We start from the raw sequence: 13,767 nt of genomic DNA on the forward strand, positions 1-13,767 counted from the left end.
ACAGTCAAGCATGGCATTACAGAAACTATTCCTTGTTGACTCTAATAGCATCATTCCTCATAAACACTAGTTAGTGGATCTTTCACTTTGAGGACCAAAGTTAGCATGGTCCTCATTGATTTGCATGAGAAAACAATTATCTTTGACTGCAAAAGGCATTTAAAGCTGGAAATCTGGAGACATTTGGTCATAACAAAAACTTCTAGAACCTTACAGGTTCAAAAAGATTTTAAAACTGCCTGCTATCCTGAGATTTTTCCTTTCGTTTGTAAACTTCAGTGTTTCATAAATCTTACAATTCTGCTAAAGCCAAATGTTTAACACTGTTACATATTACTCCATAAAATAATATGGTGAGCACATCACTGCCACAGTGTAGGAAATAGACAATAAAGTAGTAACTTGGTCTGTTTGAGAATTTTTAAAGAGAGCACAGCTTTTCCACAATGAGAAGTGTCAGCAGCGAAACTGCCATTTACACTGTACCATTGCTTAAGAAGGATTTCCTGCCATTGCTCAATATTCCTATTCTGGCTATCATCAGGAATAGATGAGCTCTGTTTACTAAAGAACATGCCTTATGCCATGTCAGTATTAGCCACCACAGTGTGGAATACCTGAAGTTCAGTTTTGTTGAGCATTGTCCTAGCACTGTCACATCCTGCCCTCACACAGTCTATAGGATACTTTGGAGCAGGTTTCTTCCCTGTAAGCACAAAGATGAGACTTAGACCAGCTGTAAGGAAGACTCAGTATCAACACCATGCTCATGACCCAGCACTCCACACTGCTGTCACACATGTCACCTGAAAGCAGCCATGGCCAATCCCTATGGCAAGAAGAATTCAGTGCTCTGAAACTGAGCCCTGCAATGTGATGCTTGAGAATCAACTTAGGCAGGACATTTAAACTGCACCTCTCCTTAGCAGGTCCAGTCAACAGCTCCACCATCTAGTAACAGGAAAGCAGTACCAGGAAAAACCTGCAAAAAATGTGTTACATTTTGCATCTGTGAAATGCAGCCTTATAAAAATCACACACTCTTTTGCACTATCTTTTTCAATTTTTTTACATATTTACACAACTTTTAAACACAGAGGTAGCCTTTAATCTCTGCAATTTAATAGCCACTCCATACTCTAAAACAACAATTCCCAGGTTGGGAATTTGCACATCTTGACTCCACATTTGTTGCTAGAGGCACAATTCTTCTCCCATGCCATGCTGCTCATCGCTCAGACAACTGAGCAATCTCAGCTCTGTGTTTATAGTACTTTGGGTTTGTAATATCTTTGGGCATGCATGCAAATGTCAGTGCCCATCACCATTGCTACACTCTACCATCTCCATTCTCCAACAAACAGGACTTTGCTGAGCACATCACTGTGTAACTATCCTACTAAAACTTTCCATAAAAATGCTAAAAGAGTAGAGCCTAACCCACTACAAAGGTGGAACCTCTGCAACCACCCAAGGTGGCTTTCCCTGCTACAAGGGCTCATCTGCATGGAATTTCTGGGGTCTATGCAAGATTGTAATTACCTCTAAGTCCTCTCTGGGGAATAACAGTATCTTCTCCACCCTTTCACTGCATTTCATTGACAAAAAATTAATCACTTTGTATACCTTCCTCCCACTATCACACCTAAAGTTGGACAATAGATAAAAAGAGTTTTCAGGCAGAAAAAGCAGGCAGAAAAAGACATGCAGATACAGTATCAGGTCTGATTAAACAGCTCTGCATCCTTAGAAATCATGTTATTTTTTTACTTGCTTTAACTCCTTTTTTGCTTCTACTCTTCAATACAGACTTTCCTATTTCTAGGTACAACATGAGAATCAGCATTTGATTCACACTACTTTGCAATTACATAACATGTTTAAAAATAAGTGTCCTAAAACAGTTCCATTTACACGAAGCCTTATAAGCCATTCCTCCCAGTTTCAAAATTAAACTTACATTTCAGATCATGGCAGTTCTGAGTCACATTTTCAAAATGTGGTACATGAAAAATATGCAACATCGGCTGCCACTGACTACAGACTGGTGCCAGTTTAAAGTATTTTTGCAAGACAGGAATAGACAGAGGGAAATAACTGTCCCAAACCCTACTGAAGAATATGCCCTTTCCCAGGCCCTGTGTTTTGCTCAGCTCGTAATCATTTTCCAATCTGCCGGAAGCTAGTGGTTCTGCTGCCAGGAAGTCTCTACTGACTCCTTCTAAAGCAATGTATGCTGGTCAGGGACTTCTTTCCCCTCCTGCTTTGTCTCTCACACTTCATTTCCCCATCACAAACATACTTTTAATCTTTTCTTCTCATGGCTTTTCCATCTGACTGTGGCATCCTCCAGGACCAGTGTAGCACAACAGAAGACCTGCATCCATGTTTTCTTTCCTATGTGTCTGAGGACAATGAGCATATCACGTATACAAAGAGGTGCCCACAAACGTGATGATTTTTAAGTTCCCTTGTGTTTCAGGATGCTACTAAAAGGGAATTCTATTCACACTAACACAGGTGGGGGGTTTGATCTTGTACACCTTGTCAGGGCAGCACCACTTGGGCTTTTTCTTCCAAGAATCTAAAGCAAGTCAAGCTCAGATGTGATGCTGGGCTGCTTTTGTCTTCTCTGCCTGTTCCATGTGGTACAAAAAGCTCCTGAAAAAACACTGTGACTGAAGAGGGGGTGTTACTTCAAGTGAAGAGGTTAGCAGCCTAAAGGAAATAATTAAAGCATGAGTGTCCTGAAGGCTGTTTAGCAGTTAGATAGCTACTTGAATGAAATGCTTTATGGTGGATAAGCCAGTCAAAAATCAGGTTTCATTCCCTGAGCTCACCCTAGAAGCCTTCCCTTCCACATGAGGGGCTATTCCTCTGTGTCCTGCTCTGGGTTAGGATGATCTGGAAGGCAACTACTGGGTCCCAACTCAGACATTCCCCTCGCAAATGTCATGCTTTGGCTGGTGCCACCAATCACCATCAGCCATAGCCTCCAGTTGCCTTAGGGAGATTGGAACTGTACCCGTTCTTCCAAGAGCAAGCCGGAAGGGTAGATGAGGATATAAACAATGACTACGTTGTAATTAGCAATAACACAATTACAAGCAAAAAATACTGGGTTTGAAGGGGCTACATGACTGCTTCAGAGAAACCCTTGTGCCAGAAGAGCTTACATCCCCAGCTCCAATGTATTGGGTTTATTAATATTTTAAATCAGAAAGCAAAGAAGCTTTGGTGTTATAAAGGAGCACTGATAACACATCATTCAAACAACTTTCAACTTTGCACAGACACTTTAAACCATTCACTCATGAAACAACATGTCAAAGGCAGCTTCTCAGTGTAGGTCAGATGCTAAATGGGAGGCACATTCCACCCCATAAACATTTAAACCACCAGTAATTAATTTAAAAGAGGCCACGAGAGCCCTTTGGTCTGCCAGTGCCTCCTCCAAGTAGACAGGCAGTGGGAGAGGGTTTGTTGGTATGCACCAGGCATTTCAGGCATGAATCCCAGCCTTGTCCCAGTGTACCCCAGAATATGGGCACAAAGCTCTTGTGTTGGCATGACCAGCAGGGGCACAGGCAGCCAGCAGTGAAAGCCTCACAAACCATCTCTGAGAACGTGGGTGGTGCTCAGAATCAAAACAGAGGCAGCTCGAACAGTGATAACATCAGTATTACAGAAATCTGATAACTGCCTGACTGAATCTTACTAAAAAGCCCACAGGTGCTACACGAGTGGTTTCATTCCTTGTAGCACATCTTACCTGAGCTAGAGGAATAGACTGGCTCTTGTGAAAAGTCACAAGCCTGCTGCATCCCCACTTTTGCACAGGTACTTAGTTCCTTGACAGTCTCCAAGGGCATGAGAAGATTTACCTTATCAAAATCCTATACCTTGTCCATAGAAGGGATGCAGAAGAAATAGTCAAATTCATTAGCCTTGGGTACAGGCGATAGGGAGTAAAACAAGCCACCATTTTAAGGGGACTTTGACTGTATTCAGCTCTCAGTCCTTCATTCACCCATTCTCCAGCTACCTCAGGACCTTAACCAGAGCAGACTCCTGAACTGGTCACACGTTTTCAAATTACAACAATCATACAGTCAAGTGAAACCAGTCCTCAGCAGACACAGTCATCTTCTCCAAATATCAGCTCACTATCATGCAACGGTGATGTAAAAAGCTAGCGTCAGCTATGAGGAAAAATTGCAGCAAAACTTCCAGGGCAATATCCCTAATCCAGGTGTGGAGCCTGAGATGCCTCAGCATAACTTGAGATAATCCTGAACCACCTTCAACTCCAACCAAAGTCATTCACTCTTACAAATATTCAGGTACAAACCTGAGCACCAAAAAGCAAGCAAACAAAGAAATCAGTGGTTGGTTGTTATGTTTCCCTTGGACATGCACATACACTTGGGGTTTTTTTGGAGCTCTTTGCCCTCTGGCTTTCCAAACCACTTGCATGATAACTGAGAAGGTCATTCACATAAAAAATAAAAGAAGTTTTGTAATGCTTCACATGTTCATAGGTCTGCCAAGTCTTTAATCCACACAACACTTATGGGAACCAATAGTCCCCTCCATCCCACCACAAAGTACAAATATTCACAGGAAGTCTGAAAGCAAGGTTCCTTAACTTAAAAATCCTTCTCTTTTCACAGAAAACATTTTGAACAGAGATAGCAAGAACAGTCCAAAGCAACGTCCCAGGAAGAGTTTTCATTTTCCCTGTGAAATTTTTATTTTTCAGTAAAATCCTTCTGTGCAAGGCTCTTCCTACAAGAAAATTTCAACCAGCTATAGTGAAAACAATCCAGGCGGTAATATATAAACACATGAGGAGACTGTAGCAGGTTTAGAATTACTTTATGAAGAACAGATAGCAAGAGAGGGCTGTCCTGCTCCCAACATCTTCAAGGAGCATTTTAGATAATTCATGTTTTCATCCCCTCACCTTGTGAAGCCACTAAGCTTGAAATGTAGTATGTCCCTAATCAGAGTCCCAGTGGGACCTACCCTCTCTGTCTTTCCTCCATGATTTGCCTCAAGTTGCATGTAAAAGAAAAGTTAAACTTTCACTGGTTTTTTTTTTAGCCTTTTTCCCCCCATAAATTGGGTTGGTTTTGATTTTGTGACCAGAGAATCATCTGTAAGGATTTTGGCCTGTAATCATTTCTGAAGAGCTAAAAAGTACTCAACCAGCAAGAGGATCTAGTTCATATTGTCCCATCAGCAGTGCTCAAGTAAGCAGCAGGAGCTGTTTAACTACTTACACCTTTTTCCTAACATCTGCCTTGGTTCTGATAGCTCCCTGACTGCCTGTGACTCTCCCTGTTGTTCCTGCAAGAGTTCTTCAACTTTTTAGATTTTGAAAATGTGGCTATATAGTTACTGCTTTATGCAACACATACTTTTATCAATACTTCTCCATTGCTGTCCACCTTATACTCTTCACCTCAGCCCAAGCATCAACAGGTTTCATGCCTAACAAATTCATCGTTGTGAATAGGTAAATAAAGCTCGGCAGTCAGCAGAGCTTTTGATCTGATAGAACTCCTGTCCCAAGAGCTACATTTTATAGGGCATACCTCAAACATATCACTTGACCAATATCAGATACTAAGTCAATATTTATTCCCTAAAACTATGCATATTATTGGGCCAGCTTGTTTTATCTACTTGTATTTTTCAGAGTTCACAGGAAAGACTATTACTAAAGAGAAAAATTTCACAAAAAACAAGAAAAGAAGACTTTTTATGAGTCTCAGCTCACAAAAATCACTCAACTCTGATTTTCTGACCTGCTTGGTTTAATTTCAAGTTGTTTTAGACAATGTAGCTGTCTTGATCCCAAACTACTTCCCAAGATCCATGACAGTTGATGTTGGCACATCCCTCCACTCCCCCCACCTTTCAATTCAGTTGCAGTCAAAGTCGAAAAGCTTGATGCTACAGGGCTGCTGTTTGCCTGCCTTTTTAACTTAGAGATATTGAAAATCTGTCACTCTGCCAGCAAACAGACTCATTTGCTATTAACACAGCCCATATTTAGCCATGTGTCTCCGAAGGAAAAAACACATACTTTCTTCTTAACAAAGCCCAATCTCTGGCAGCCAAATCCCTGGGGACCGCTGGATCCCATTTTGCATGGCCAAATAAGGAAAAGCAAGAATTTGAAAAATGCAAACCTGGCCTGAGATTGCCTGAAGCTTTCAGGAGCCGTTTTTGCATTTGTTAACCTTTTGTTAAACATCAGATGGTGCTGCACGGCCTTCATTTTATCACTTTTTCCTGAATGTTTAATTTCCAATTAAGTATTTTGGAACACAAGTATGCTTTAAGGAGATTTAGTAAGAGATCATGGCTGAGAGCAGTAACAGGACACAATACTGGAGAAAACAGTGTTAAAGCTTTACTCAAAATAAAAATGGTGCAATTCACTAAAAGATACTGATTGGACATTCTCCAGATTACAGGCAAACACTCTTCTGAAATGTACATGAGAGGGAATCCAGTAGGTTAAATAACACACTGCACATCTCAAGAGGATTTTAATTCTGGCTTCCCACTGAACTTCACTACCTTCCTTCTGAAGGAGTAGCCAGAGATGTGTGTTTCTCTAATGGAAAAAAATATTACACATTTAAGGCGGAAGGGATAGGGTGAATAATTTGTGTCTACATGTAAACAGCATGTAAAGACTTCCTTAAGAAGGGAACTTTGACTTCATTTTCCTCTGTCCATCTTCCACCACAAATGTATCCTGCCCTCCAGCACTCTGCTTCATGACCTACCACATCTGAGCAGCAGGCAGCTGTTCCACAGGAACCCATTCAAGATCCCCATTATCATTGTGTATGGAATCTAAAAGCACATGGGGAAAAGAGAGCATTTTCTACCATCCCAGCTGAAAAATGTGCATGCAGAAGTTATATAGCTTTACACAGAGCAAGTGCAAAATTAACACCATGTAGTTCATGCATGCATGGAACAAATTCAAGGGGTGTGGGAAGTACAGATTTTTCAACCAGCTGGAAGTGAAAGCAGCAACTCAGAAGAAATTGATTTCTGCTATTTGTTCTAACTTAGTAATGAGAAGTGATTAGGCATAATGGGCCTTATGTGACTGAGAAGCTGCTTTTGGCTTCCCTGAGAAGTGAAGACATTGTCATGCCTCGAAGCGTTTTCTGTTTTTGACCATGACCAGTGGTCTTCCATGGGATGATTTTAACGCTAACTCAGCACCTCAGCCAACTATCAGTTTTGTGGAAGCATCACACCATTTGTTACCTCAGCACACTGCTTGCTAGCCTTCTGCAGAGACTGAGGAAATACCTGTATCCATGCAGAACAAGCAGTTGAAAGTCACTAGGGAGAAGCAGTTATTCCCTTCCAAACCTCTGTGTTCTACAGGAGATTAGCAACTGAAACTGTTAATGTGCTAACTAATCCCTTTAAACATTGTCACATTAGCAGCACTTAGCCTAATTTACCAAACTAAGAGGTGAAAGAGTAGCTTTTAACATTCTCATTCCCAGAAACATACCAAAGTGGAAAACTAACAAGTTTAAAAATGAGAAAGATTTACCTTTGCATTCAAGGTACAAGGAACACAGGCCAGGTTTAGCCCGGGTGACCACATTCAAACTTCCAAAGCTGCAGATCTCAGCACGCACTTTTGTACCTGAGGTCAAGACTATGGCCCACAGCAAAGAACAAAACAGCAACACTGATACACTGATCCAGCAGGACCATCCAGGTTTCAAGTGATGGAGTATTGCCCAATCCCAGACAAAAGCATAGACTGGAAGAAGCAATCATTGAGAGCAGCCCTGTGGAGAAGGACTTGGGAGTTCTCATGGACAAGAAATTGGACATGACCTGGCAATGTGCTCTTGCAGCCCAGAAAGCCAAACACACCCTGGGGCTGCATGCAAAGCAGCCTGGCCAGCAGGTCAAGGGGGAGGATTCTCTCCTTTTCAGACCCCACCTGGGGTGGGAGCGGCCAGCTCTGGGGTTCCCAGCACAGGAAAAGCATTAGCCTATTGGAGCAAATCCAGAGGAGGGTCATGAAGATGATCAGAGGGATGGAGCACCTCCTCTACAAAGACAGGCTGAGAGAGCTGGAGCTGTTTAGCCTGGAGAAGAGAAGGCCTCAAGGGACACCTCACTGCAGCCTTTTGGTACCTTATGGAGGCTCATAAAAACGAGGAAGAAGGAGTTTTTATATGGGCAGACAGTGACAGGACAAGGGGCAAGGTTTAAACTGAAAGAGGGAAGATTTAGATTAGGCATTAAGAAGGAATTGTTTATTGTGAGAGTGGCAAGGCACTGGAACAGGCTGCCTGGGGAAGTTGTCCCATCTACTGAAGTGTTCAAGGCCACCTTGGATGGAGTCCTGAGCAAAAAGGTCCAGTGGGTGGTATCCCTGCCCATAGCACAGGTATTGAAACTAAATTACCTTTAAGGTCCCTTCTAGCTGAACCATTCTATGATTCTGTTTCTATAGCAGAAGAGGACTTTGGAGGTTCCTCCTCTGCAGGTGAATAACATCGCTCATCACATGGGACCACATATAGGACTGCTGCTGGTCATGCCAACACAAGAGCTTTGAAGTAGGTAAGAACACATGGATTTAAAGAACCATGACAGGACTTTAAAAAAATTTTTAGCAGTCTGAATATCACTCAGGGTAGTAGGACTCAGAGCTAATTTTGCTGCAGATTTCAACCTTGTTCCACTTAGTGTCGGATTAGGAAACAGAGAAATAAAAATCCTCCCATCCAGTCCTGAATGATGTAGACACCTGCTTCCTGCCAGACCAATGCTGGTGTGAAGCAGCAGCACCCTCCTAAGGGAGGCAGGGGTAGGCTCCTTACAGGTCCTCTTCCTGATTCTCAGAGGCTCAGTTATTGGCCTGCTGCATCCTTAGCCAGCAGGGCTGTAGCATGCCAAGTTGGCCAGGACCCAACTCTCCTGCCTGTGGCCAGACTCTGTGGCTCAGCTATTGACTTGCAGAGAGCAGGGCTCCACGGGGAGGGCTGAAAGCTATCCTGTGCCAGCTGGCTGATAGACAAGTGTCTCCCTTTCCAAACCAAAGCCAGAAAATACCATGAAGGTGCTGACTCCATCTTGAAACTAAACATAAAATTATAGAAACTTCCTTTTACTTTTTCCACAAGGTTTCCAAACTGAGGAAGGTCCTTTAAAGCTCTTCCAGGTAAATAATTCAGGTAAAATTTGTACTCTAATGTACTTTGTCTCTAATGTAGTGGAGATCAGTGGGGGAAGTAAGGTTGACCTAAAGATTTTGTTTAGGTTTTAACTCACAGCAAACCAGGATCAGGACACTTCTTGTGAACTGAAGGTCCCAGAGATGTTGGAAAGCTTTAGTTGCCTCATTCTGGAAATACTTGGTTTGTTGTTTTTTATTTTAAAAAAGCTGAGTCTAGCTGAGGAAGACAATCATGTTATAAATATGACTGCATAGCATAATCAACAGGACTCTCTATTTAGTTTAGCTTGGGATTATAAAAGAAACACCACATGGAAACACAGATTTTTATATTTAGACTTGGGAGGCAGGAAGATAAAAAGTAGATTTGACTTACCTGGATATCACATCAGGCTGGAGGTACTCTACAAAGCTGGCCAAGGTTTCCAGCAGCAATGGGATTTACCAAGTATAAATATAAGGTGCTGTTCTGGAAGAAAGCTTGTGGGGGTAGCAAGGGGAAGAATATCTTCTGTTAGTTGATCACATCTGGACCCTTGCCAGATACATGCCATTAGCAACATCCTGGATATCCACAGAAAACTGCCAAGCCAGTTCTTTGACTGACAATTCTCATGCTACCACATCACATACAACCACCCTCAGGAAAACCACATCAAAAAAGAACAATACCAACACAAAAATACACACATGCACACACAAACACACACACACACACACACAAACCCAACAAAAAAACCCAAACAAAACAACAACCAAAAAAAGAACCCAAACCAATGCTAGCTCTACTTCTGTTAACTGGAGTAAATGAAATTAAACAGATCTTTGTGTGTGATTACTATCTGTGTGCTCCAGTACAATATAGAACAAAAGGCAACTTTATGCTTAAAATCTTCTTTATAAATTCTGTTTTCTTCATCAGGGTGAAGCATTGGAGCAAGGACACATTTTCAAATGCTGAACTGGAAAAAGGGCTACACATAGGCTTAAGGTTCAGGGTGTGCTTATATGACAGGCTTGGGACTTGGACTGCCAAAGCTGATTATTTCCTCCTCATACTCACACAGGCTAATGCTCCATATGCTTGGCCAGGGCCTGGACCACAGTGTCCAAGTACAGGTCTTAAGTTACCCAGTCAAAGCAAACAGATTTAGGGTTTGGCTCATGCACTGTCCAGGCTGAAGTTCAGCTGTTATTGCTTGAGGCCCACCTCCACTCTCTACAGCTCCTTAGGCTCAGCACTCAGCCCTATGCACTCTTCACATGTTTGGCCTCCTTCATCCTTGCAGCTGGAGTTTCCAGTGAGTGTCCTGCCTTGCCCTCTGCCTGTCTTCTTGTGCAGAGAAGCCATTAAGATGATCTAAGGGCTGAAGCCCCCTCTCCTGTGATGATAAGCAAAAAGAGTTGTGGTTGTTCTTCCTGGGAGAACAAGGCTCTGAGAAAGCCTTCGAGCAGCCTTTCAGTACTTCAAGGGGTCTTAGCAGTACTGGGTTAATGGTTGGACTTGATCATCTTAGAGGTCTCTTCCAGCCTTGATGATTCTCTGATTATAAGAAAGATAAGGACCAACTTTTTAGTGGGACTGCTGTGATAGGATGAGGGGTGATGGTTTTAAATGAGAAGAAGGCTGATTTAGATCAGCTAAAAAGAGCAAGTTTCTTATAATGACTGTGATTAAACACTGGAGCGGGTTGCCCAGAAAGGTGGTGAATACTTCATTCTTGGAAACATTCAAGGTTAGGCTAGACAGGTCTCTGAGCAACCTGGTCTGGTAAAGAATGTCCCTGCTTATTCCAGGGGTTTTTTGACTAGATGGCCTTTAAAGGTCCATTTATTATTTTATGATTCAACAAAAGGAAACAATCCACAGAAAGTAACACTAGCCAAGAGGTATAAAAGATAGTAGAGAATGAAAATCAGGAAAACAAGAGTAATGAAAGAGAAAAGCAAACCCACATGTAAAAGACTGTTTTGTTTAATTTCTGAAAGAATGCTTCTGGAAAAAGATTTTTAGCTTTGGTCTTGGCATACATAATGGCCAACATCCTATGCATTTACCCAAAGAGTGCTCTAGGGCAGGTGTTCTCACAGCTGGAAATACAGATAGCTGTGAGGTGGGCTTGCAAAAGGGCCTGGAGACCGCACCCCTGTTCTGAGGTTGGGAATTCAAAGCTCTATGACAAGAGATAATATAGGTAAAAGCTGGTCCAAGAAGTTTGGGAATCAGTGCTGTAACTTGAAGCCATACTCATTCTGAGCATAAAACAGGTATGCTTCAGTTTGCAGAGCTTCCCAGATGGATTGCAATTTTTTACACCAGTTTATAGGCAAAGGAAATTCTTTTTTTTTTGTTTCCACCCTCCCACTTGTTCTTCCTCCTCCCTAGAAGATTTTATACTCACAGTAAACCAAGTATGAAATTATTTCAATGGGTGGTTATGCTCAGAGAGGGCAGAGACCCTGACAAAGCACATAGGGTGGGGAATCCATGATTGTCACCATTTCTTTTCACTGTGACTCACTTGCAGGCTATTTCAACAAGACAAATGAACTGCTTTCAATTCACAGCAATTTTTAAATGAAAAAGCTGTTAAGAATCAAAAGAAGTATTTTCACATTTGATTGCAAAGATTAAACAAAGTAGTTCTTTACTGGTCACCTGAATCTATTTTACTAAAACATCTGAAAGGCATTTTATCAGCTGCTGAGCAGTATTTACTTATGAATCTGCTCTAATTGCTTTGGAATGTGCACCCTTACTGCTGGAACAGCTCAGCCCTGCGAACACTGAGCAAAGTAATACTGGCTCATAGGACATGCGACTTTTATACAGCATTCTCAAGGTAAACAGCATGAAATTTGAAAAGGAAAAGTAGTAAATACCTCATAAACAATGACTTTTGCAGAGCTGCCCTACATGTTTACAAAACCATCAACTCATCAGCAAAATTAATCATTGCCATGGCTGAAATCATCACAGATCAGTAATTTAGAACTAAGCCTATCTTGCAACTGGAAATTGCATGGATGAAAACTTATTCCTGGTGCCCAGTAAATAAGTACTGGAGCCAATATCCAGCTTGGAAGAAGTAGTGTGTCCTGACCACAAATAAGCCCTATTATTAGCTTGCAATCTTTTCCTCTCTTAGTAGATCAGCAGTGGAGGTCTTGGTAGATCAAAGAAAATCTACTCAGTCTTGCCTTAATCTTCTAAAACTGAAGCAGAAGTCTGGTCTGCATTGCACATGTCCAGGCTCAGTAACAGCCTAACAAAACAAAAACCAAACAAACAAACAAAAAACCCCAAAAAACAAGCCAAAAAAATTGGTTATAGCTCTATCTGTCTTTAAGACAAAGCAATACCAAAGACTGAGTCACAACCTGGAAAGTGCAGTGGTTTGAGCAGCACTTTACTTTTTGTCTGTCTGTATCACAAAATCCCTATGTACTTTACCCAGCAGAGTTGGAAAAGCACAAAATAATTGCTATTATGCATGTTGATGTATAAAACATAGAAAATAAAGAACAATAAAGGACAAATCATCCCAATCCTCCTAGCACTGATACAGAAGTGAGCTGCTATATGTAGGAAACAGCTAAGCTACTCCCACTGGCCTGGGCCAAACTTTATAGACTTGTAAACTTCACATGCTTTGAGTTAGTTTCATAGGAAGCAGGAATGTCATATGCCTATTCCCACCCCCCCCACCCCCCCTTCAAGCTTGAGTTAACAGAATCCTTGGATAAGGCAGCTTCAGACAAAACCGGGCCAGGCCTGGAGAAAAACAGCCCTGGTGGCTGCTCAGAGCCTAGGGTCCATGCCTTCACAATCAGATCTTGGAGAAGGCTGAAGGTGACACAGAGTTAGATTCTTTCAGCTGAGAGGGCTCTTCTCATTTCTGACTCATTCAACAAGAAAGTTTCTTGAGTTGTCTGCCTGACATCCCGTCCACATCTTCTCCTGCTCCATGAAGGCATTGTTTGCAGTTCTCTCACCTCTTCTCCAGATCTGAGCTATTTAAGCAGCCCTCAACCTCCTCAACAGCTGCTGCTAATTTCTCCTCTTGCTGTCAGTCACAGTCTGCCTCTACTGACCAGCTACATGCTCCACGCCTGCTCTCCCATCACCAGGGAAAGAGTAAATGTCTCTTCATTTCCTGCTTTCCCCTGCCTTCCCTCAGCTATCCACAGTTCACATTTCCCCTTGTTTTGTTTCCTACAGCAAATTTTTTTTAAACAGCTTGTTTATTTTCTTATTGGAAAACCTTTTTTGGCCTTAAGGCAGCATGAACTTCTCCTTGTTTTCTCCTGGTAAGAAGGGACCTGACCTAGAGGTGAGAGCTTTGAGGCTGCCAAAGTAATCTTCCTGCATGACCTTTTTAATCCTTGGCCTTCACTACTTCAGTCAACACCACAAAAGTGCCTTCTAGTTTGACAATCACCATTTGTTGCTTAGGAATTAAACATTGACTAAACACATCATTCTGCACAGGCCATTGAACTGGAAGAATGTTTAGTGA

This window comes from Molothrus ater, chromosome 2 (assembly GCF_012460135.2).
Source record: "Molothrus ater isolate BHLD 08-10-18 breed brown headed cowbird chromosome 2, BPBGC_Mater_1.1, whole genome shotgun sequence".
In the NCBI taxonomy this organism is placed as follows: domain Eukaryota; kingdom Metazoa; phylum Chordata; class Aves; order Passeriformes; family Icteridae; genus Molothrus; species Molothrus ater.